Source organism: Macaca nemestrina, chromosome 6 (assembly GCF_043159975.1).
Source record: "Macaca nemestrina isolate mMacNem1 chromosome 6, mMacNem.hap1, whole genome shotgun sequence".
NCBI lineage: Eukaryota > Metazoa > Chordata > Mammalia > Primates > Cercopithecidae > Macaca > Macaca nemestrina.
The window spans coordinates 98,066,526-98,090,328 of NC_092130.1; the positions used below are offsets into that span (position 1 = coordinate 98,066,526).

The 23,803-nt window shown below is 40.2% G+C and overlaps 1 protein-coding gene across 1 annotated transcript in view; it reads left to right on the top strand.

The window, feature by feature from the left end:
* Nucleotides 1-23,803, top strand: part of LOC105475096 (arylsulfatase B) — a 193,199-nt gene that overhangs the window by 68,244 nt on the left and 101,152 nt on the right. The gene's annotated exons all lie outside the window — the stretch shown is intronic.

Consider the following 23,803-nt stretch of genomic DNA (forward strand, 5'->3'; position numbering starts at 1 on the left):
AAGTGTGCCCAAGTAATTCTATAATGTAGCCAGGATGAGAACCACTGGTATCAGATGTAGACCCAGGGACTCATTATTATAAAACCTTCCCCTTTGCCATACCTTTTCATCCTTGAGTCAGGACAATTTTACCTTTCAGAAGGTAGCTACAGTACTTTCATAATTTACTCCTTGCCAAAGGCAAGGTACATCCATTTTCTCTGTGTGTGACTTCTGAATATTCTGCACTGATTCAATACCCCTTCGTTTTTTGCTTATTTTTTCATTCTCACCATTCAACCACACTTGATACTTGAATCACTTTTGTTGATTTAAAAGAACAACAACAAAAATACAGAGTAAGATCATTTGACTTTAAGGTATTAGCCATTAAGTCTCTTTCTGGAGCAGCAGTTCTCTAAGTATGGTCCCAGGAGCAGCAATATTGCTATCACCTGGAAACTTGTTATAAAGGCAAATTCTCAGGCCCCTCCCAGGACCAGAAGCTCTGGAGACAGATCCCAGCAATCTGCTTTCCCAAGACCTCTAGGTGATTTGACACACTATTGCTTGAGAGCTGTTCTAGAGAGATTTTATATTTTCAGATAGTTAGATTTTTAAAAAAAAATTTAGTGTGTTCAGATATTTTTGAAGTAATCATTGTCTGAATTTACTTGGTCTAGAGATAGAAGAGATGTTCTATTTCTAAAGGGTATAGTTTCCAGCCCTACCCATCTTTTTATCCTTTAGAAGTTTTCATCTTCTTTTCTGCTCTTAGAAGACCTATCCATATCTCTCCTATTTTTACACTGAAATGTTAGTGTTACTTTCTATTATCGTGGAAACTTTGATAATCAATGCTATTTCAATGATATATTATGATGTGATGTAACAATAGATGGGGCAGCGACTAATACAACATTAATTTCTAATTCTTCATTTGTTTATTTTTATTGGACCTTCAGATGGCATTATTCTTACTTTAGAACACAGACACAGATTATTTTTTAGAGTTATTCTTAAACATGTGGAATTTAGTTATAATAAACTCAAAAGTTGCTCTTTTTAGAGGGAAAATTTTACTAAGTCAAGCACTCTCTGGAAAAAAAAAATGTGTGAGCATAAGCTAATATCATAAATTAAATGATGAAGAACAGGATAAGGGCACATGGTCCTAAGTGAGGAAACTTTGACCCAGAAACCTTTTGTAGTGACAGAAGTAGACCAAGAGTCCCAGTCTCCACGCTTCCAATTCAGTATTCCTTGCATGAAATGTCACTGCCTTTAGAGACTATACCGTTTACCTGATTGGTTGGATCTTTGTCAAGAGCTTGATCCAAGTGGAGTTTCTTTGTTTAATATATAAAGCATTTGCAAGTCCTTTCAAGGGCAGCACATAGTTTTATTTAACTCCCTCAAGCCCTCTCACCTCTGTCAAGTTGCACCAGGAAATTCAAGGTCTAGCCAGAGGCCCCCAACGAGTTAAAAACCCAACCATCCTGCAGAGTAGAAGAAATTAATGTCAAAACCAGATGTTCCTCTGTGGGCCTTGCTGGATTCATAAGTCAGGATAAAGCCAGCGTGGATGCATGCATGTCAAAAAAAAAAAAATCTTGGCCAGTGTTGTAGAGAAATGAAGTGTTGTTTCATCTGCAGTTCCTCTCCAGTCCTTGCTGGTTGGGAGCACTGGCTCCCGGGAAACTGGTGGCCGTGACACTCGAGCCATTAACTGAGAATGCTGTCTAATCCCTTGTTTTCATTGTTGGTGTTCCGGCCAGGCTGCCCGCACAGAGCCTGCCCGTTTTCATTGGCTGCGGGAATTGTTATTGGAGTGGCTGACAGCTGTCTGCCAGGCTGCCTGAAACTGCCTTCCTGTGCTCTCCGCGGCTGCTCCACTTCACAGCGCTATTGTTCCTGTTGAGCCTTTTTCTTAAAATCTTTCCCAGCTGTATCCTGATATGGTAAACCACTTAAATTAGCTCCAGATTGTTCTGTTTATTTTGTGTTAGATAAGCGACAAAATACAGTCCCAGCGGCAGGCCAAGAGGAGGGTGGAAGTCGGGGGAGGGAGGTCAGAGGACACAAGGTCTTTTACAACACAAGGTAGAGTTCCCAGACAAAACTGTGAAAGGCACAAGTATGATACAGTCACTGGCCTGGCCATTTATCTGTGACTCTGATGGGCCAGGTGAGCAATAACGTTGCATCTGTGCACACCTCATTCCAGAAGAGAAAATCAAGACCCCAGCATACAGCTATGCTGGAAGGGAGCTAAATTTCTATTATGGGAAATAGACACAGTATCGCTGTCAGGTTGGTTGCCGTGCCAGCTGTCCAGGTACCATGCTTGATGCCCTGATTACCACAAGAATTCCCTCTTCCCCCCGCTTTCAATTATCCTTCTGTAGTGCAGTGTATGGTAACTGATGGGCTCAAAACTGGCCCACGTTTGCCAGTCTCCCTATATGCTCAGCACTTGAAAATGAGTCTTCTCTGCTGTAATCTAAAGCTAGAAATCCAAAGACATTGAGTCATCAGCATAGGTATTTTCCACACAGCTGCAAGTGAAACTTCACAATGGACTTGGCCGCTATTTGCTTATGCTTGCCATCTGTGCAACCGCTCTACCCATGGCCTCCCCCGCTTTGTGGTTGTCTTCTAACAGGAGCAGTCGATGCAAAGCCTTCCTGAATACTTAACAAAATTTTAAAAAATATAATAGATACGGTCCTAGTATGAAGGCGCTGCCTTTGTGATTTTTAGGAATTAACCCAAATAAAATATGAAAAATAAACTTCCGAGTGCTTTAACGCAGTTAAAGCATGCAAGCAAAACCAGCAACCAGCTGAGTTCCGACAGTTACTGAGAGTTTTGTCTGTGGTAATTCAAGACTCCCCAGGAAAGATCTCATGACTCACTCCAGTGTGGCTGGGCCTCCAGTCCTCACTCTGAACCAAAGTCCTGGAAACACTTTTCCACCACGTTGAGAGAAGGGGAGGGAAGAACAGGGTCAGGAGTGATCAAATGCCCTTAGAAACGGTCTCTTTATTTCCTTTTGGGAAAACAAACTCACTGTGTAATAAAAAAGTACAAAGCCAACTTTAGAATAATAATCACCCCGCCCCGTCCGCTTGCCCTCTGATGGAATGTGCCTTGTCTTCTCCATCAAGGTCTAGCTGGGGGCTTGAACAGCCTCCCTGTCGCCTCTAATTCCCCAGGTTTTACCTTGCTCTCCTTTCTCCGTATCTTTTTTGCCCTTAGTTGTGTACAGTCTTGTATTTTTTCACATAGGCTGTGCTTTCTGTAGATGTTGCCTCCCTTGAAAGCAGGGACCATGTGTTGAACCCCTGTTGCCTTTCCCCAGAGTAGTGGGCACCTAGCAGGTGCTTAATTAAGATGTGTCAAATAATTGTTTCCTTTTTTATTCTTACCTGACAGGAAGTATGCTCCTGTATTAATTCAGATAAAGGTTTTAAACAATCAAGACGGATATCACAAGTTCCCTTAGTCCATTCTCATTAAAATCATGGGTACCACCTTCCCATGCTCACCAGGATGGAGGAAGTCAGCAAATACCTTTCTCATTGATTACAACTGAAAACTCTGGATAATACTGAAAGCAACTATCTGAGGCTTCTTAAAAGTACTTAGGTTGGTGCAAAAGTAACTGAGGTTTTTGAAAACTGCAATTACTTTTGCACCAACCTAATATAACAGCAAGGATGATAAGAATAGGGACAGAGAAGAAAACAAAATCAGGTGAATGGAGAATGGGGAATAAAGTCAAAGCTTCACGAATCCCTTGTGTGGTGAGTTTTGGAGGTTTATTTTCTCTCCTCTATCTCTTGACTTTGACCCAAGAGCCAGTGGAATTATGGAACTATGCAGCAGGCATTGGCAGCAACATCTCCAAGATAAACCTCCTACTTCTAACCAGAAGTCTAGGAAAGTGTTCTCTTGCTCAAGAATATGGGGAATTCCTATTTTATTTGTTTTTTCTTTTCTTTTAATTTTTTGAGATTGGGTCTCACTCTGTGACCCAGGCTGGAGTGCAGTGGTGTAACCTTAGCTCACTGCAGCCTCTACCTCCTGGGCTCAAGTGATCCTCCTGCCTTAGCTTCCCAAATAGCTGAGACTGCAGGTATGCACCACTACACTCGGCTAATTTTTTTAAAACTTTTTTTTGTTTTGTAGAGATGAGCATCACACTATGTTGGCTGGTCTTGAACTCCTGGCCTCAAGTGATCCACCTGCCTCAGCCTCCCAAAGTGCTGGGTTACAGGTGGGAGCCACAGTGTCCCGACTGTCTTTTCTTTTCCTTTCCTTTTTTCTTTCTTAACTCTACCCCAAGACAGGCCCCAGTTGGAGATCTGCATTGGTGTTGTGGTGGGGTACCTAAAATCAACCAACACCCTAGGTGTTGGGTACCTAAAATCCCAAAAGAAGACCCACATTTCTGACCAGAGTGTGAGATAATTTCTGTTATTTTGCTCTTTTTTTTTTTTTTTTTTTTTTTTTTTTGCTACTTTGCTCCCAAAGGCAACCTCAGTTGTACAGAAGTGCATGACAGAATGGGGAACTACAACATGAGAGAAACCTGTTTTTCTGATCAGAGAAACCATATAAAGGGGCCCCTGGAGCAGAGGATGGGGGTGGATCTAAAGGATCAAAAGGGAGGGAAGAACTAAAGAGGATCCCCTGGTTCTGTGTGTGAGCTAAGCCCCAGGCTCACCTCCAAGCTGCATATATGCCACACAGACCCAAAGGGGCAAAGCAGAGGCTTCGGAAACTCAACTGCCATGTGAACCACTGCCCAGGTCCTAGACTGAGTGGCATATGTGTTGGGCAAATCCAAACATCATAGCAAAGGCTTTAAAAACTAAACCGACATTAGAACCACTGTCCACAGAAGGTGTGACAAAACTTGTGGTCTGAGTCTCACTAGGTTAATTCTCTGCTTAACAAAACAAACATCAATACCCTTGAGACGATTTTAACCAGACCTAGAGGCTCAGAACATAATATTCAAAATGTCTAGTATAAGTCCAAAATTACTCATTATACAAAAAAACAGGAAAATATGAGCAGTACTCAAGGGAAAAGACTAAAAATAGATTCTTTATTTCAGCTGCGATGACCTCATTTGAGATGATCATCCAAATATTGGTGTTGTCAGACAAAAACTTTAATGCAGCTACTATAACCATTCTCCATGAGACAAAGTTGAACACTCTTGAAATGAATGGAAAAATAGCAGTGAAATAGAAACTAAAGCCAAACAAATGAACAAACAAAACAAATGAAAATTATAGAACTGAAAAATATATCTGAAATTTAAAATTTACTCTAGGGGTCCAATAGCAGAATGGAGCTGATAAAGAAGAGTCAGTGAACTTCAAGATAGATCAATAGAAATTACACATTCTGGGCTGGGCATGGTGGCTCATGCCTGTAATCCCAGCACTTTGGGAGGCTCAGATGGGCAGATCGCTTGAGGCTAGGAGTTCAAGACCAGCCTGGCCAACATGATGAAACCCCATCTCAACCAAAAAATACAAAAATTAGCCAGGTGTGGTGGCACATGTCTGTAGTCCCAGCTACTCAGGAGATTGAGGCAGGAGAATTGCTTGAACCCAGGAGGCAGAGGTTGCAGTGAGCTGAGATAGCGCCTCTGCATTCCAGCCTGGGCAACAGAGTGAGACCTTCTCTCAAAAAAATAAAATAAAATAAAGAAAATTATACAGCCTGAAACAGAAAAAGGAAGAAAAACAGTGTTGCAGGGACCTATAGAATAATATCAAAAGGTCTAGCATTTATGTCATTAGAGTCCAGAAAGAGCAGAAATACTAGTGTAGAAAAAATATATAAGGGAATAATGTCTGAAAACTTCACAAATTTGGTGCAGGATACATGTACAAGTTCAAGAAGCTCAGTGAAATCCAAATAGGATAAACTCAAAGAAAACTACACCAACATCATAATGAAACTGCTGAAAACTAAAGATGAAAAAAAAAAAAAAAAAGCCTTGAAAGCAGCCATCTCATTCATGGGAATTTACCCACAAGAAATGAAAGCATGTTCACACAAAAAACTATACCCATATATTTATAGCATCTTTACTGATAATTACTAAAAAACTGAAAAACCTAAATGTCCTTCAACTAGCAAATAAACAGATGTGGTACTTCTGTGCGGTGTACTACGACTACTCAGTAGTGTAATGAACTGTTGATACACACATTAGCATGAATGAATCACAAATGCATTATGCTGAATGCAGGAAGCCAGACTGAAAAGATTACACACTCTATGATTTTTTTTATATGACATTCCAGAAAAAGCAAAACCTTAACGATGGAGAAACATCAGTGGTTGCCAGGGGTTAAGGCTGGGTGTACAGTTTGTCTACAAAGAGGTGATACAAAGGAGTTATCACAGTGATAGAATGTTCTATCCTGATCGTGGTGGTATTTATATGACTCTATTTGTCAAAATCCATAATGATGCACACCAAAATAAGTGAATTGTACTGTATGTAAATTTAAAAAACACCAGCACATGATTTCATATCTGATAGGGTTAATATATTTTCATGACTGTCTGAAGCATAGAAAAGATTCATGTAATCTCTTACCTATTTTGAAGTCATTTTCCATTTGATTCCATAAACTTTCAGGAAGCCAAAAATGGAATAAACAATGATATAGTCTCTGATACATACAGAAAGCTTTCCAAAAAAGAATTTTGTGTTTCATATGCCAGGCAGATGTTTTGTAGGGTCAGCTTACCACAAGAGGCCTCGCTGAAAAAAATGCAGTATAAAAGTAGGGATCCGTAACAGAAAGAGAGGCACATTGACTCCAGAAGAGGTCTACTGTTTTATAAAAGAAGCCAAGCAAATTTGATGGACTGGTGAAAACAAGAACAAAGAATCTGACATGTCTTGAAAGCTCTGGGTTTTGATAATTAGGGAAGTATTTAGAATGCTGTCTTGAGGAATCACATCTTTTGTGCTGAGATATATCCCTGCTTGTGTTCTGAAATATATATGGAGTGAGCAGGCTTGGACTGTTTAAATGAAGCAGATTTTTTACATTGTTGTGACACTAGGAAGACTTTTCCTGAATGTAGGACTTTTTCTTTAACCCATCTCTCATCCAAATAGCAAAACATGCAGGATGGGGGCTTACTTGCAATGAGATCCCCCCAGCTGACCAGAGCTGTATTCTCTCCCACTGCTTATTCCCCCTCTGAAGTTACATCATCATTTTGCTTCCTCTTACATCATTATGGGTCTTATCTATTTTTATACATAAATATATTAAACAAAACTGTTGGTTTTAAGAAACTTTTGACCTATTCTAAGACCTATTCTCTGTTTTTCTATAAAAGTTTTATGGTTTTAGCTGTTACATTTGGGTCTTTGATCTATCTTCTTTTTCCTCATACAGTGTTGTTTTTATTGAGATATAATTCATATACCATGAAATTCATCCTTTTAAAGTGTACAGTTCACTGGTTTTTAGTATATTCACAAAGTTGTGCAATCATCACCATTGTCTAATTCTAGAACATTTAAAAAATTAAACTTACAAGAAATTCTGTGCCCCTTAGCAGTTGCTCCCAACTGCCTGTCCTCTGTCAATCACATAATCTATGTTTTGTCCTTATGGATTTTACTAAGCTAGACATTTCATATATGTGGAATCATACAATATATGGCTTTTTGTGTCTGGCTTCTTTTATTTGGCATAATGTTTTCGATGTTCATCCATTTTGTAGCATAAATCAGTATTTCATTTCTTTTTGCTGATGAATAATATCCCTTTTATTGCTATACATTGCTGAAAATATACATTTTAAAAAATCCATTCATCGGTTAATGGATACTTGGGTTGTTCCTACTTTTTTGGGCTGTTATGAATAATGCTGCTATGACCACTCAGGTACCAATTTTTGTGTGGACACATATTTTTACTCATCTTGAGTATATACCTAGGTGTGGAATTGGTGGATCATGTGGTAAATCTATGCTTAACTTTATGAGGAACTGCTAAACTGTTTGCCATGGTTTGAATGTATCTCCTAAAAGATCATGTGTTAGAAACTGAATCCTTCTGTCCTCATGAATGGATTAATGGGGCTTTTGCCATCATGAATAGATTAATGTCACTATCACAGGAATGGGTTCATTACCTTGAGAGTGGCTTTGTTTTAAAAGTGAGTTCTCTCTGGCTCTCTTGCTCTTGCCCTCTTATCATATGATGCCTTCTGTCATATTATGACACCATGTGAAGGCCCTCACCTGGTGCCAGCACTATGTTCTTAGACTTCCCAGCCTCCAGAACCATGAGCTAAATAAACTTATTTTCTATATAAATTAGCCAGCCTATGGTATTCTGTTACAGCAACAGAAAACAGACTAAGACACTGTTTTTCAAAGCAGCTGCATCATGTTACAGTCCCATCAGCAATTCATGAGTGTTCCAGTTTCTCCACGTCCTTACCACCACTTGTCAATTGTCTGTCTTTTTTGTTATATAGTAATCCTATTGGTTACAAAGTGGTATCTTCTTATGGTTTTAGTTTGTGCCTCTTGGAAGACTAATGTGGAACATCTTTTTGTGTATCTATTGACCATCTATTTTTGTGTATCTTCTTTAGAGAAATGTCTATTTAAATCCTTTGTCAATGTTTTAATTTGGTTCTTTATCTTTTATTATTGAGTTGTAATATGATTCATCTTTAATTTTTATGTGTGTTATAAAGTAGGGTTGGTCAAGGTTTTGTTTATTTTTTTTAACATAGATATCAGAATACTCTAGCATTATTATTATTATTTTTTAACTATTTCCCCATAGGTTGGTTTGGCACCCTTGCTAAAAAGCAAATGACCATTTAAATGTGGTTATTTTACTAAGGCACCCATTCCAGTTCTGTGAAATCTTGATCACTATAGCTTTATAGTAGTTCTTGAAATTGGATAGTATAATTCTTCCAACTCTGTTCTTCTACTTGAAAATTGATTGCACTCTTGGGATAAATATCACTTTATCATCATGTTCGTGGTAGGCAGAGTAATCCTCATCTCCCTCCTACCTCCAAACATGCCCTAAAGCCTGGAACCTGTGAATATGTTATGTTATATGACAAGGGGAATTAAGATTGCAGACCAAATTAAGGTTTCTGATAAACTGACCAGAAGATGAGGAGATTGTCCTGGATTATCTGGTTGGGCCAATGCAGTCAGTGACCTTAAAAGTGGAAGAGGGAGGCAGAAGAGGAGGTCGGGTAATATGATATGAAAAGGATTCAAACATCATTGCTGACTTTTGTTTTTTTGTTTGTTTGTTTGTTTGTTTTTTTGGTTTGTTTGTTTTTGAGACAGAGTCTCGCTCTGTCACCCAGGCTGTAGTGCAGTGACACGATCTCTGCTCACTGCAACCTCCACCTCCTGAGTTAACACCATTCTCCTGCCGCAGCCTCTCGAGTAGCTGGGACTACAGGTACCCGCCACCATGCCTGGCTAATTTTTTTGTATTTTTAGTAGAGACGGGGTTTCAGTGTGTTAGCCAGGGTGGTCTCCATCTCCTGACCTCGTGATCCGCCCGCCTCGGCCTCCCAAAGTGCTGGGATTACAGGCATAAGCCACCGTGCCCGGCCCATTGCTGACTTTGAAGGTGAAGGAAGAGGGCATGAATCAAGGAATGCAGGGTTTCAAAATGGCAGTGTAGATGCAAGCTGGCTTCAATCCCTCAATAGAAGACCAAAAACAAACATACAGCATCGAGAGTTTCACCAGCAACAACCCAGAGCTCAAGTATGAGGATGAGACAGTTCCCAGGGCCACAGAGAAGTGGAAAAACCTTGAGCATATGATTGGAGAATCAGACTTCCACATCTGCGAATCCCCTCCCCTACATTCTTTCAGCACCAAGCATGTGGAAAATCTCCTTCAAGTCAGTTTTTACACTGGAAAAAGTGAAATTGAGGTGGTCAACCAGCTTCCTCACCTTCTTGGGTTCACAGCAGGAGTCCTGTCCCTGCCTTAACTCGTGGGAAGCATTGTGAGTGACTGTAGGAAGAAATATCTCTGAGAACAGGCAGCAACAAAGGTCAGAAGGTGAGACTACCATCCCCAACCCTGGAAACTCTGCTCTGTAACTCAGCCAAATGAGACACCAAATCAGAGTGGCTGTTCAGCAGCAACACACTGTAGGAGGTATATTCCACAGGTCCCCTGGGCAGGAACCCCTAGCCAGCCTTCCCACACTGCTGACTAGAGGTTCCTGCCCAGGAGCCTGTGGAACATACCTGGGATAATCCCTTTGGGACCTCCCCCATTTGGGACAGGCAGTGCTGCAACCGTTTACTAGAGCCAAACTGAACCTGGGCTTATGGCGCCACCTAGAGCCTAAAAGGAGGCAGCAACCTAGTTGCAAAGATTAAGCAAATATATTCAATGAAAGACAAAACAAGCTAGACAGAGAAAACTAGAATCAATGACTAATCCTTCAATGCAAAGACATAGACATATACCCACAAGTAACAACAGCAAACAGGGAACCACAGTCTTCCCAAAGGACAAAGCAAAAATCCAGTGACTGACCCTAACGAGATGGCGACTTGTAAGCTTCTGACCAATAATTTAAAATAGCAGTTTTAAGGAAACTCAGCTATCTCCAAGATAATACAGAAAAGCTGTTCAGAAATTTATCAGAGAAATCTAACAAAGAGATTGAAATAATTTTAAAAAATCAAACAGAAATCTTAGAAGTTGAGAAATACATTTGCCAAACTGAAGAACTCTTAAGAGGCTCTGAGCAGCAGAATGAGCCAAGCGGAGGAAAGAATCAAGGAGCTCAAAAACCAACTGTTTTAAAATACACAATCAGAGACGAAAAAAGAAAGAAGAACAAAATGTAACAAAGACCACCTGCAATATGTAAAAAATTACCTCAAAAGACCAAATCTAAGAATTACTGGTGTTGGTGTCAAGAGAGTGGAGCAAGAACAAGGGGTAGAAAGTTGATTTAAAAGGATAAGAACTGAAAGCTTTCCAAAACTTGAGAAAGATAGAAATATCCAGCTACAGGAAGGTCATAGGACACCAAACAGATTTGACCCAAATAAGACTACCGCAAAGCATAGAAAAATCAAACTCTCGAAGGTCAAGGACAAAGAAAGGATCCTAAAAGCAGCAGAGAAAAGAAGCAAATAACACATAAAGTAGCTCTAATTCATCTGGCAACAGATTTCTCAAAGGAAACTAAACAGGCCAGGAGGGAGTGGAATGGCATTTTCAGATTGCTCAAAGAGAGAGAAAAAAAGCCTGCCATCCAAGAATATTGTATCCAGCAAAGTTATCATTCAAATATAAAGGACAGATAAAATCTTTCCCAGACAAATAAAAGCTGAGAGAATTCACCACCACTAGACCCGTCTTGCAAGAAATACTTAAAGGCAGTTCTTCAATCTGAAAGAAAAAACACTAATGTGCAAAAGAAAACTTTTCAAAGTATAAAACCTACTGGTAAAATTAAGTATCTGGACAAACTCAGAATACTCTATTACTGTATTTGTGGTATGCAATTCACTCATAACTCTAGTATGAAGCTCAAAAGACATGAGCCAAGGAGTGCAAACAGCCTCTAGAAGCTAGAAAGGCAAGGAAATGGATTTGCTAGAAAGGCAAGGAAATTGAACTTCCAGAAGGGAATGCAGCCCTCTCAACACCTTGATATTAGCCCAGTGAGACCTGTGTCAGACTTGTACAGGCCTCAGCAGCTGAATGTATTGTACAGCCTGTAGAACTGTACAATAATAAGTGTGTATTGTTTAAACTGCTAAGTATGTGGTAATAGAAAACTAGAACAATAGAAAACTAATTATCTTTTTATATAAAGCTAGATTTGATTTCCTAAATATTGTTAAGGATTTTTACACCTATGTTCATTGTAGTTTTCTTTTTCTGTAAAGTCTTTGTTTCATTTTGGTGTCGGAGTAATGCTGGCCTCATAGAATAAGTTGGGAAATACAGGATTCCTATCTACTTTTTGAAAGAGTTTGTATAGAACTAGTATTATTCCTTTCTTAAAAGTTTGGTAGATTTTGCCAGTGAAGGCATTTGGGCCTGAAATTTTCTTGGTGGGAAGGTTTTGTTTTGTTTTGTTTCTTTGAAACAGAGTCTCACTTTGTCACCCAGGCTGGAGTGCAGTGGCACAATCTCGGCTCACTGCAACCCTTGTCTCCCAGGTTCAAATGATTCTCCTGCCTCAACCTCCCAAGTAGCTGGGATTATAGGCGCCTGCCACCACACCTGGCTGATTTTTGTATTTTTAGTAGAGATGGAGTTTATCCATGTTGGCCAGGCTGGTCTCGAACTCCTGGCCTCACGTGATCCACTCACCTCAGCCTCCCAAAGTGCTGGGATTACAGGCATCAGCCACCGCACCTGGCCTGTGGGAAGAATTTTAATTACTAATTTCAATGTCTTTAATAAATATAGGGCATGTAGGTTATCTATTATTTCCTGAATGAACTTTAGATTCATCATTTTTGAAGTCTTAGTTGCTAGAAAAAAATTTGAAAATTGGTGAATTTTCTCATTAAAGCAGCTTTTATTCAGTGCATTTTTTGAATATAGTAAATATAAGTATTTTATTATATTTATAGAATATATTTTAGATCTGAAAAATTGTTATGAGATTTCACATATGACAAAAATACAAATATTATATCTGAGTCCTTATTCGCCAGGAGATCTGATTATAACTTGATTTCCCATACATTTATGCCATTCACATGGGCCATAAACATGCCAGTCACTGTGATAAATTTACTTTGTAAATCAATTAATTGACTTTGTGATTATATATATATATATTGTTTACAATGATTCTGCTTCTAAGAAGTGGAACCTCTTTCCATATGCTGATAGAATTATTTATAAGCTTACAGAGGTTTAGGCCAGACCCCAAACTGTGTTAAATTCACAAAGTAATGAGTGCTAACCTGTGAAGCCTCTTGAAAGAGAGGTCAGTACCTATCCCTGGCCATATGTCCCAATTCTGCCATTGTATAGGGCAGTGGTTTTTACTGAGAGTATTTTAGAAATTCACTTGAGTGTTACTGATACTTAGTGAGTAGGGGCCCAGGATGCAATGCCCCTGATGACCCCACACAGTGAGGAATTGTCCCAAGTCCTGTACAACTTACAAAATACCCTGCTGGTTGCTCATGAAGGTTAAAAGCCTGTTTATAATTTTCTGAGACCAGAACCTAAGTCTGTTTTACACATAAACACAAAGTAATTTTGTATGGTTTTAATATATAATTAATATCCTAATCTTTATCCTAGCATTTATCCCTGCTCTCTCTCTCTTTTTTTTTTTTTTTGTATTTCTAGTGTAGAATGGCCTTAAGTCCAAATTTATTTCATCTATAACCGTATGCAATCATCTAACCACTTTGCTATGTCTTTTAGGATTGAGCCTGCACATTTTCCTATGAAGTACATGCTATTATTAATTGGCTTTTTCTACTCTGTATTACACTGATAGTTATTTTTTTAATTAGACATATAGTTATGGTATTGTGTATAAATTCCATTTCAGGACAAAAGAGCATTACAAAATATTTTTTATGAAAAGGGTGGGGGAGTTAGATTTGAAAAGCTTGGGAGGCATGTTATAGAAACAAACTTTCTTCTGATTTCAGTACTTTTCCTATCATTATAGTTGCTATTACATAAAAATGTAAAGTCTTGGAATGAGTCCATATTACTGCTTAAAAATAACCAAAACAATAAAAATGGATTTAACTTCTATTTCACCTACAAAATAACCTAACACAATTATTATATCCATCAAATCCAGGGCATCCAGCCATAGTGCTCACACATATGCATAGTAATCACAAATTTCAGTGCACAAACTTAGATATGCAAATAATATAACTTACTTCTTTTTTACCCTGTCACTGAACTCAGTACCGCTGGGGTCCCTATTCTGCTGGGTGGAGGAAACCTGGTTTCAGTCAATTCAAATCATCTCAGTTAATTCTTGATCTCATCCTGGCTTCCCTCCAGGGAGCCAGTGCATTGGAGCTGAAGGAAGTGTGTGGTCCATAGTCATCCTTGCACAAGCCTCTGCAGAAACATTCCTCTTCCTGTCTGGCCTTTTGATATCATCCATCTACATCATGCTGCAACCTCCTTGCCTGCGGAGACTCTTTGGACCATCTCTGTGCCACATTTGTGCTCTTCTCAACAGCAAATCAAAAACATTCATCAGTGGAGCTGCAACCCCTTCCTCACTGTGGTGTGAGAAGCCTCCTAGCCTGCCTTCCATCACCTTATGCAACCATTGTCATCTGCTGCTGCCACACTATACTGGACACAGGAACTGCAGGGAGTCTTGCTGTCCTCTCATCTGCCCCCAGGCTCCTCCAGGGGATGAGGCATGGTTCTTTCCATTCTTGTATCCCTACATCCATTATTTCTTCTACACTAGATCCAGGCCTGGGGGCAGAGCCCAAGATGTGTGCTTAAGGTCACAGCCATGTCCTTCAGCTTTGTTTCCAGTCCTCTCTCTTCCCCTGGCTCCGAGTGATTGCTTAAGCTAAACCTGTTAGCTCATCCACCTGCTGACTATCCATTTCCAGAGCCCAGACATGGACCTCCCTGCCTGCTTCCTGGGTTGAGGGTCACAGGGTGACAGAATTACTAGGAATGAGAAAAGCTGTTACTCTTTGGAAACATCATTCCAGTGGAGATGCAAGGCACATGAGGCATACTGCTTAGCCTGTAACCGTTTTCTCTGTTTTCAGTCTGTTTGCCTAACTTTATGCCAGGATAGTGAAAGTTTTCATGTGCTTATCACTGTGACCTTTGCAAGGTATCAGGTGAAGGCAGGCACGTTGTATTGCTGTAGATAGATAGGATTAGTGACAGGAATATGGGATATAAACCTTTTTGCTAGGTCTAAACCATCCTTAATTATGCCATGAGTCTCTCACTGTCTTAATGATGTAGGGTCATCATTTTAATTTTTTTATTGTATTATGCATCTTTCAGTGGTGTCTTCAAGATACATCAGTGTGGGTCATTCAGTGTTGGAGAAATAGGTAAAGACACTTTGGTTTGTGGTCTACTTTTACAATTTATATTTTTCTTCTCCTTTCCTCCTTCTACGAAGATTGTGTCCAGCAGTATGCATCTTCCTGACTTGCAGATTCTAGCCTGCTGTAAAATTAGGACACCAGACACCACACATATTGCTAGAATTGTGTCTGAGACTGAATAGGCCCTGAGTTAGTCTCTAATTTCATGGACTTTGTGGTGCCTATTGTGGTAACTCAGGAGCATTTGTTTTGATTTGTTTGTTTGGTTGGTTGATTGATTGGTTTGGTTTTTCATCCTGGCCCTTGACTGTTCATCCCTTTGTCTCCTGCTGCAAGGCCTCCTGTTAAGCATTTGCCTCTCATTAGGCATGGAGCCCCAAGCTGCTTTCCATGTTCTTGCCTCCTGAGTGGCCTCCTACCTGCTTGGGATGTCCAGTGTTGATCACCTGGATTCTGCCCTCACTCCCACCGTGCATGGCCTGGTCAGAGGTGGGCTGCTGCCCAGGACTCTGGGGGCTCACAGAGTTTATTTTACTTTGTCTTTGGAGCAAGTGTCATCTGCAGATCCGTAGGGGATCTTGTTATTATCGATTTATTAAGTATGCATTCAATATTCAAAATTCTTTAAACAAACTGCTTCATGTTTGGATGTATTGAGTTATTTTTGTTTCTGCCATTAGATGTTTTACTCTCCAGTTATTCTTCAGGGAGGATTGTGCTCGTCAGTGTTCTCGTGACTTTTGTTTGCCTCTCTCTGCATTAAACACCCAAACACCAGTGAGATCCTTTAGAATCTGGCAAAACTTCAGAGAACTCTCGGGAAATGAAACTCTCTGTCCACTCAGTTTGGTTTATTGATTTTTCTGAGTAACCTTAAAGGCATATCTTACTACTTAAGAAGTAGAGATTCAGTAAAATGTTATTTCTGCTCCAAGGATAAAAATTGAGAACACTTAACTTGTATTATATACTTGGAATCATAAAGACAAATTGAAATAGTTGATGTCCACCCAAATAGAATGTGCTAGCTTTCTCTGGCTTAACACTCTCTGAAAACACATTGACTTCAATTTCCATCTTTCTCACCGTGCAAGTTGTTAGTACACCTGTTCTTTTGAAACCACAATTCTGTTTGTTCCTGTGTCTTGATGGTATTTTCACTTTTCTCCTGCTGCCCTTGAACTTGCCAGACTCTCCAGCACTTGTGTGGTACTTTTCTCATTCATTACTTCTCTAGTGGCATTACTGAAGGATAAACAGCTGTCTAGTCAAAATTATCTGGCCGCGTTCAGTGGGTTTTAGGTCTGAAAGGGGAGCCGAATAATGTGTGAGTAAACTGTAATGCTCTGCAAGGGTGCCAAAAAATTAGTTTGCCCAGAAATCCATTAGTAAAAAATATCAAACATTCCTAAAAATTAAACAATAGGAAAAACAAACAGGGTTTTAGTTGTTTGAAAGGACGGAACAAACATTTGGTACTTTTACTCGCTTAATACGTCAAACATGGGTCTTCTGTGCTACTTGTCAGGGGGATTCTGAATATGAAGATTAAACCTAGCATTACCCATACCTCCTAAGTGAGAGCACCTCAACATTTTGTACTTACCTTACAACTTTCATCTAAATATCTCCAAGATCTGTGACTATTTATGTTTTAAATTACAGGAAAAAGTTAAGTTGTTTACTTGCCAATAAGTAATAAATTAGGACACTGTTTTCCAGTTTCCAGTTCCATAACTTGTAGAGAACAAACGTTTTCAATCTTTCAACAGACTTTGGAATCTTTTCATCCTTAATAAATGTTAAAGGAGAGATAAAACCCCATTGGTATCTTAGCTTTATAAGAAATGGCATTAGCCTCATTAAAGTGAGGAAATATTTTACTACAACCTTTTATAACATTTTTCTTTTTAATTCTCATTCATCCCTGATTTTGCCCTTTCCCTGCATCCATCTTCTTTTATCTCCGAATCTTTTGGTGGCTACATCAGTGTATTAGTCCATTTTCACACTGCTGATAAAGACACACCCAAGACTGGGTAATTTATAAAGAAAAAGGTTTAATGGAGTCACAGTTACATGTGGCTTGGGAGACCTCACAATTACAGTGGAAGGTGAGGGAAGAGCAAAGGCACATCTTACATGGCAGCAGGCAAAAGCAAAATGAGAGCCAGGTGAAAGGGGAAACCCCTTATATAATCATTAAATCTCGTGAGGCTTATTCACCACCACGAGAACAGTGTGGGGGAATCTGCCCCTGTGATTCAGTTATCTCCCACTGGGTCCCTACCACACCACATGGGAATTATGGGAGCTACAATTCAAGATGAGATTTGGGTAGGGACACAGCCAAACCATATCAATCGGTTATTTGGTGCCTGGCTGCCAGTTGCACTCCACCGGAATCCTCCTCTTACTAGCCCAGCTGGACATTCTCCTTGCTGGTGCTCTTAGTCAAGATGTAAAGCCTGGTTAGTGTCTGAGCTGGCGGTCAGAGCACTTATCTACCCTGAATGCTGCAAACCATTTTAAACCCCTACAAATAATCAAATGTGTATTTGAACAAATCTTCAGTTTCTGGTGTTTAATTTGAATCTCAGGCTATTGTTACAGTGTTTTTTTTTTTCTTTGATAATTGATGTCCTTTATTTAAACTCATGGGAACAGAAAGGCATTATCCTGGCTCTTCCCTGATAGTAACAACACCCCTCACAATTCATTGTGTTGTTGCACTTCTCAAGAAATTACCTATAAAACAGAGAATGCAGGCTGGGCGTGGTGGCTCATGCCTGTAATCCCAGCACTATGGGAGGCAGAGGTGGATGGATCACCTGAGATCTGGAGTTCCAGACCAACCTGGCCAACATGGCAAAACCCTGTCTTTACTAAAAATACAGAAATTAGCCGGGCATGGTGGCGGGCACCTGTAGTCCCAGCTACTCATGAGGCTGAGGCATGAGAATCGCTTGAACCCTGGAGGCAGAGGTTGCGGTGAGCCAATATTGCACCACTGCACTCCAGCCTGGGTGACAGAGCAAGACACCATCTCAAAAAAAAAAAAAAAAAAAAAAAAAAAGAATAGAGAATGCAATCTAGGAGGACACTATTCTTAGAATACTTTCGTCTTATGAAAACATGATGTTTTGGAGTGTGTTTATAATACTTAAATCTAATATATGTTTAATTGTTTAATAAATATCCAGATAGGAGCCTATTCTGTTCTGTGTACTTTGCTGGTGCTGATGACTGTCATACATAAAAATAGCTAATATTATTTAGCACTGCTTCTATGCCAGGCACAATATTAAGGTGGGTATTTTGTTATCCTCATTTCTCAAATGAGGAAACTTAGGCTCAGAGATTGAGTACTTGCCCAAACTCACAGTGCTTAGCTCCTCTCAGTTCCCTGCATTTCAGTGAAATTAGACATGCAGCAGTAGGGGTGATAGGGGAAAGTGATGATGGTCGTAAAACACCTAGACCTATACCTTTTTGTTTATGTCTAGTCATCATTTAGCTCAAGTTTTCCTTAACTTCTGGCAGCAGAGTATACCTAATAGTATAATTAGTCTTTAATTAAGAAGCAGCCTTGACACAGACACCCTAGTCTCCAATGTGTGATTGCATAAGGCCTCCTGTTCCCTGTGCCTGGGCTCTCATCTCTCTGATGGTCACTTGGCTGGCTCTGTCCTGTCCTTATGGTTTCAGCTCCTCCACGAAGCCCAGTCATTGCCTACCATGAATGGAGAGATCTTATCTCTTTTTCTCACTTACTCCATGAGGGACAGGACCTTGTCCATTGTGTTTGCTGCCCTTTTCCCAGATCTGGAGTGGTCTGTGGAACATGGCAGCACTCAAGAAAGACGTGTTAAAGGAATGAGTGTGTTCTTTCTTCCAGGCCAGGACTGATGCTTCATGAAATGCTCCTAATCAACCCTCTTAGACTCCAACGTAGCTGACCAGGAACCAGATTAGATAAACAATTCTGATATTTGTGGGTTTGATTTACTTAAATCCTCACTGGAGTCCAAGAGCACCCCTTGCCAGTTCCTATAGATTATGCAGCAGTATGTAGAATGGCCAGTGAAAAGTCAAGGTCACAGAGTAGCTGGACAAAGGCTTAGAAAAAACAATGCAGTGACGAGAGTTAGTGTTTAGTGCCTTTAACCTCTATTTTTGGTGAGTGGCCTTTTCCCCATTTATTCATTCCTCCAAGTCATCGAGCCCTTCTCTGTGGCAGGTCCTGTGCTAGGTCTTGGAAATACAAACAATAAGAAACTTTTGCTCTTGAGGAGCAGAGTTCGTGGGGAAGACAAAGCCATGAACAACTGTTTAACAATAGACAGAGCTAAGTATAGTACAAAATGTGCATATAAAATATAGCGGAAATACAGAGCAGAGATGAAGACCATCTAGGGCACTAAGTGGCAGGTTCACAGAAGATGTGATCTTTAACCCGTGGCATTGTAAGCAAGAAAGCCAGCATGTGCAAAGGCAAAATTAGCATGAAAGGGCATGACATATTCTAACAACAGGGAGAAGTTCGACGTGACTGAAGCTCAGGGCACTTTTTATGAGGGAGGACAGGAGTTGATGCCCAAAAAGAAGGTTGGGGCCAGATGTGAGGGATTCTATATGTGGGCTGGATGTTGGAACTTTTTCTTGATTGGAAGGCTTTAAACATGCATGTGGCCTGATTGATTTTGGGTTTTACAAACACCTCTGGTGGCAACTTGAAGCGGTATATAAATTAGCCCAGGATCCCAGATAGAGGAGTGCTTGACCCAAGGCAATGGGCTGGAGAAGGGGGGATGATTGGAAAACTATTATAAAGGCAAACTTGGCAGAACTAAATGCACATTCTGTCAGAAATGATTCAATGTAGTGCAACAGGGAAAGAGTAGCCAAGCGTGGTGGCACACACTTGTAGTCCTAGCTACTTGAGAGGCTGAGGTGGGAGGATTGATTGAGCCCAGGAGATCGAGGCTGCAGTGAGCTGTGGTTGTGCCACTGCACTCCATCCTGGTTGGCAGAGTGAGACCCTGTCTCAAAAAAAAAAAAAAAAAAACAAAAACAGAGAGAAGATTTGAGAATATCAGAATGTAATTTGAATATCTTCTCCAAAATCTTTTAGCAGGAGAAGATTGAATTTACTGAATCCTTTAGATGACTACCAAGACATATATTAGCACTCCAGTTTGCATCTCAGTAATTAAAAAAAATCCAAAGAATCAACCATCAACAAGTAGATACTTTTATGGGACAAAGAGACTTCTCCATTTTTGAAATGATGTTGCCTAGTCATCTGTCAGTCACCCTTGCATCAGGGCCGTGTTCAGAGAGATGTCCAGGCCTGGTATGAGGCTGTTAGAGCCTTCCTTGCTTTTCCTTTTGTGATCTTTGAGTCAGGGTGGGAAGGATGACTAGGGTAAGCCCCGGCTGAAGCATCCACAGGGATGGTGGGGTGGAGATGATGTTTCGGGGCAGCCGTCCACGGCCAAGCCACACATTAAATTGTTTGGGGAGTAGTTCTAAAAATTAATGCTGTTGTCATGGTTTCATCTTGATTTTTATCAGCTGGATATGGATGAGGCTTCATTGTCATATACTTAATGTTTTTGCTCAGATCTTTGGCAAACCAATGTTTTTCCATGACTTTTTGACAGTTATTTTTGTTCAATAATGAATAATAAAGTGAGATTTACGGTCTGTATATGATAATGTTTGTCTTATTTTGACATTTCTTTTTTATACAGCAAAGGCCTTATAATTAGATTTTCCCTGTGCCAAAACATTGCTGCAAAACCATCTCCCTGAAAAAACGTTTCTTTGCTTCCTTTAGGAGCCGGCGTCATCTTATTTTGATTTGGAAGTTTTTTCATATGTCAGTCAGGAAATGAAACAAAAATTTCTCTTGAAAATGAATTCTTAACAAGAAAGAAATTAACTTTTGCCGAAAAATAAAACTAGAAGGGAAAACAAGAAGAAACATCTTTGAAATGCTGATGGTTCCATTGTCTTTTTAAATTCTAATTTCTGTCAAACTTCAGTGAGCAATATGGGAAACTCCCTTTTCCACCTTGTTGTAAAAGAGCTTATTTTATTCTTGTTGCTACCAGTTTTATGTTGAACTCTTTGAAATACCCAGGAGACTGAACTAGAACTTATGGACCGCACCCGATTTCTCATATAGCTAACCAACTAATGGCCTAACTCAGTGGATTCTGCCCCATTGCTGATAAGTGGCCACCATCGGCCAGGTGCCATCTGTGGGGGTACAAGGACAGGCGAGGTTGAACTGCCCTTCTCCTGAGGCCACATCTGCAGTTGGCACTATGCCAGGAGAGTGTTGGAGAAGTTGTACATGTGTCCATTGACAGTGCTTTCTCTTTGGAGTGCTCTTTTAAAAAAAAGCTGTTGATAGAATCGCTTATTGCTAATGGCAAAACATCACAGAGAGCTAATTGCAAAAACAGTCACAGTCACTACATCCGTGGCCTCCCCTAATGATATGTGGAAACACCTTCCCTTTCCTACAGTAGCAACAGTGGCCAAATTCTCTGTACACCCCAGAGAATTTTTCTATCTGAGTCATAATTGAAGAGCCGCTCCTAGAATCAGATTCCAGATGCAGCCACCCTTGTCTTCATCATCTCCACTCTTATTTCCACCACCATCTTCATCCAGTACTTTCTGTTGAGCACTAACAAACATGTGCAACTGAAGGACACTACATAATATCTCAGAGAAGTGTATCTATTTAAAACAGACAACAGGCTTTTTCTAAAGTATTGAGCCAGCATCACTTATAGCAATCCAGACAACAGAGTGAAATAATCGTTCTGTCTCAGCCTTTCTTGATATCATGAGAAGAGTGTAGGCATTTCTTTCCAGTGTATTTTTGTATCACACAAACAGCACCTTCTTCTAAGTTTCGACACGTTGGTTATGGGTGACTGTTACTCTGTGCAGTATCATGAACATGGAGGAATTTCTTCTGTCTGCTGATGGTGACCTTTTGTTGTTTTGAATATATGGGTCTGCTCAGCTTCAATATGAAATGTAATGTGTATTTCAAAAACTGGCCTGAGTGAATGTTTGGGCCTTGAGTTTTTGTCAAGAAGTGCTGTGGGGAGGTTTGAGGAAAGGTTCTTGTAAGTCTGTGATGTCAAATGATGAGATTGTCAGTGACCCATGTGTTGAAGAATTGTTTCCTCACCTGATCTAACTCAAGACTCTTCTCTACTCCCTTTCAAGAAGCACAGAAAAGAACTGAGAACTGGTGTGTTAAGGGCTCCACCAAAAGTCTCCTTGGCAGTAGAGCCTTGAATTTCTTCCCTACCAGCAGCTAAGGTTTCTCTAAAAGGAATTACCATCACTTTGGAATAACTTCCTATGTACACCCACAGGAAGAGTGTACACTTTGCTGAGGTTGACCGTACTTGTGGTTTTCATCAGGAAGTGAAAGTTTCTGTGGCCTACCTGTGTGAGTCCACTCTACACTAGGGATAGCAGGAGCATGGTGCTCCAGGGGCAGGGGCCTGGGGTGTCACACAGACCTTGTTGGAATCCTAGCATTGCCATCTATTCGCTGTTTGGCTTTTTCAAACCTCCTTTAAAAACAGTGACAAAATGGTTATCATACTAAACTATTTGGGTTGCTGTCAATTTTAAGAACAACAGCAGTTGCTACCATTTATTGAGCACTTAGGTTGTGTCAGGTACCCTGCCAAGAAAAGATCATAAGCATTGTCACTTCACTTGCATCGTAATAGATGAAGTAGTGCTATGGTTTGGATGTGGTTTGTTCCCATCAAAGCTCATGTGGAAGCCTAATTGCCAGTGTGTCTTGGGAGGTGGGCCCAGTAGGAAGTGTTTGGGTCATGGGGGCGGGTTCCTCATGAATAGATCAATACTGTCTCCCAGGAGTGAATTCTCACTCTCAAGGGAATGGATTAGTCCCCAGGGGAGTGGGTTGTTATAAAGTGAGGTTCTTCCTCCTCTTTGGTCCCTCTTTACCTGCACCTGCTTCTCCTTCCACTTCTCTGCCATGTTGTGATGCAGCACAAAAGCCCTCACCAGCAACTAATGCCAGTGCCCAGTGCTTGGACTTATCAGTCATCAGAATTGTGAGCCAAATAAACCTCTTTTCTTTATAAATTGCCTAGCCTCAGTATTCTGTTATAGCAACACAAAATGGACTAAATCAATTAGGGATCATCATTTCCACATGAAAATGAGGAAACTGAGGTGGTATATCACCCCTGGCCACACAGCTAGTGAGTGTCTGGCCTCAGGCTTCTATTCCAGGTCTGCCAACTCCAGATGCAGTGAGAGATAATGCAAAATCAGAGTCATTCCTAGTGCGGTCAGTGCTTAACAAACGTTCATTCTCTTTCCTCCCAGGTGCATCCTGTAGCTTTGATAGATCTCTAATTTCTTAATAAATTTTTATATGTAACATCCTATACAGCAGGAGGTCTGTCATACTGCCCTCATGTGGCTTATTTGGGTAATAGTTTTTTTTGTTTGTTTTTTAAGTTTAATGCCAAGTATGTGTTATTTAAAATGTGTCTCTAAAGTCACCTAAATATGTGGAAACTTTGGGAGTTTGTATGATTCTATAACCTCATTATGTAAGAAATGGTACTTTTTCTTTTCTACTGTCCACTTTAATGTGTAACTCTGAGCCCTCACCTGG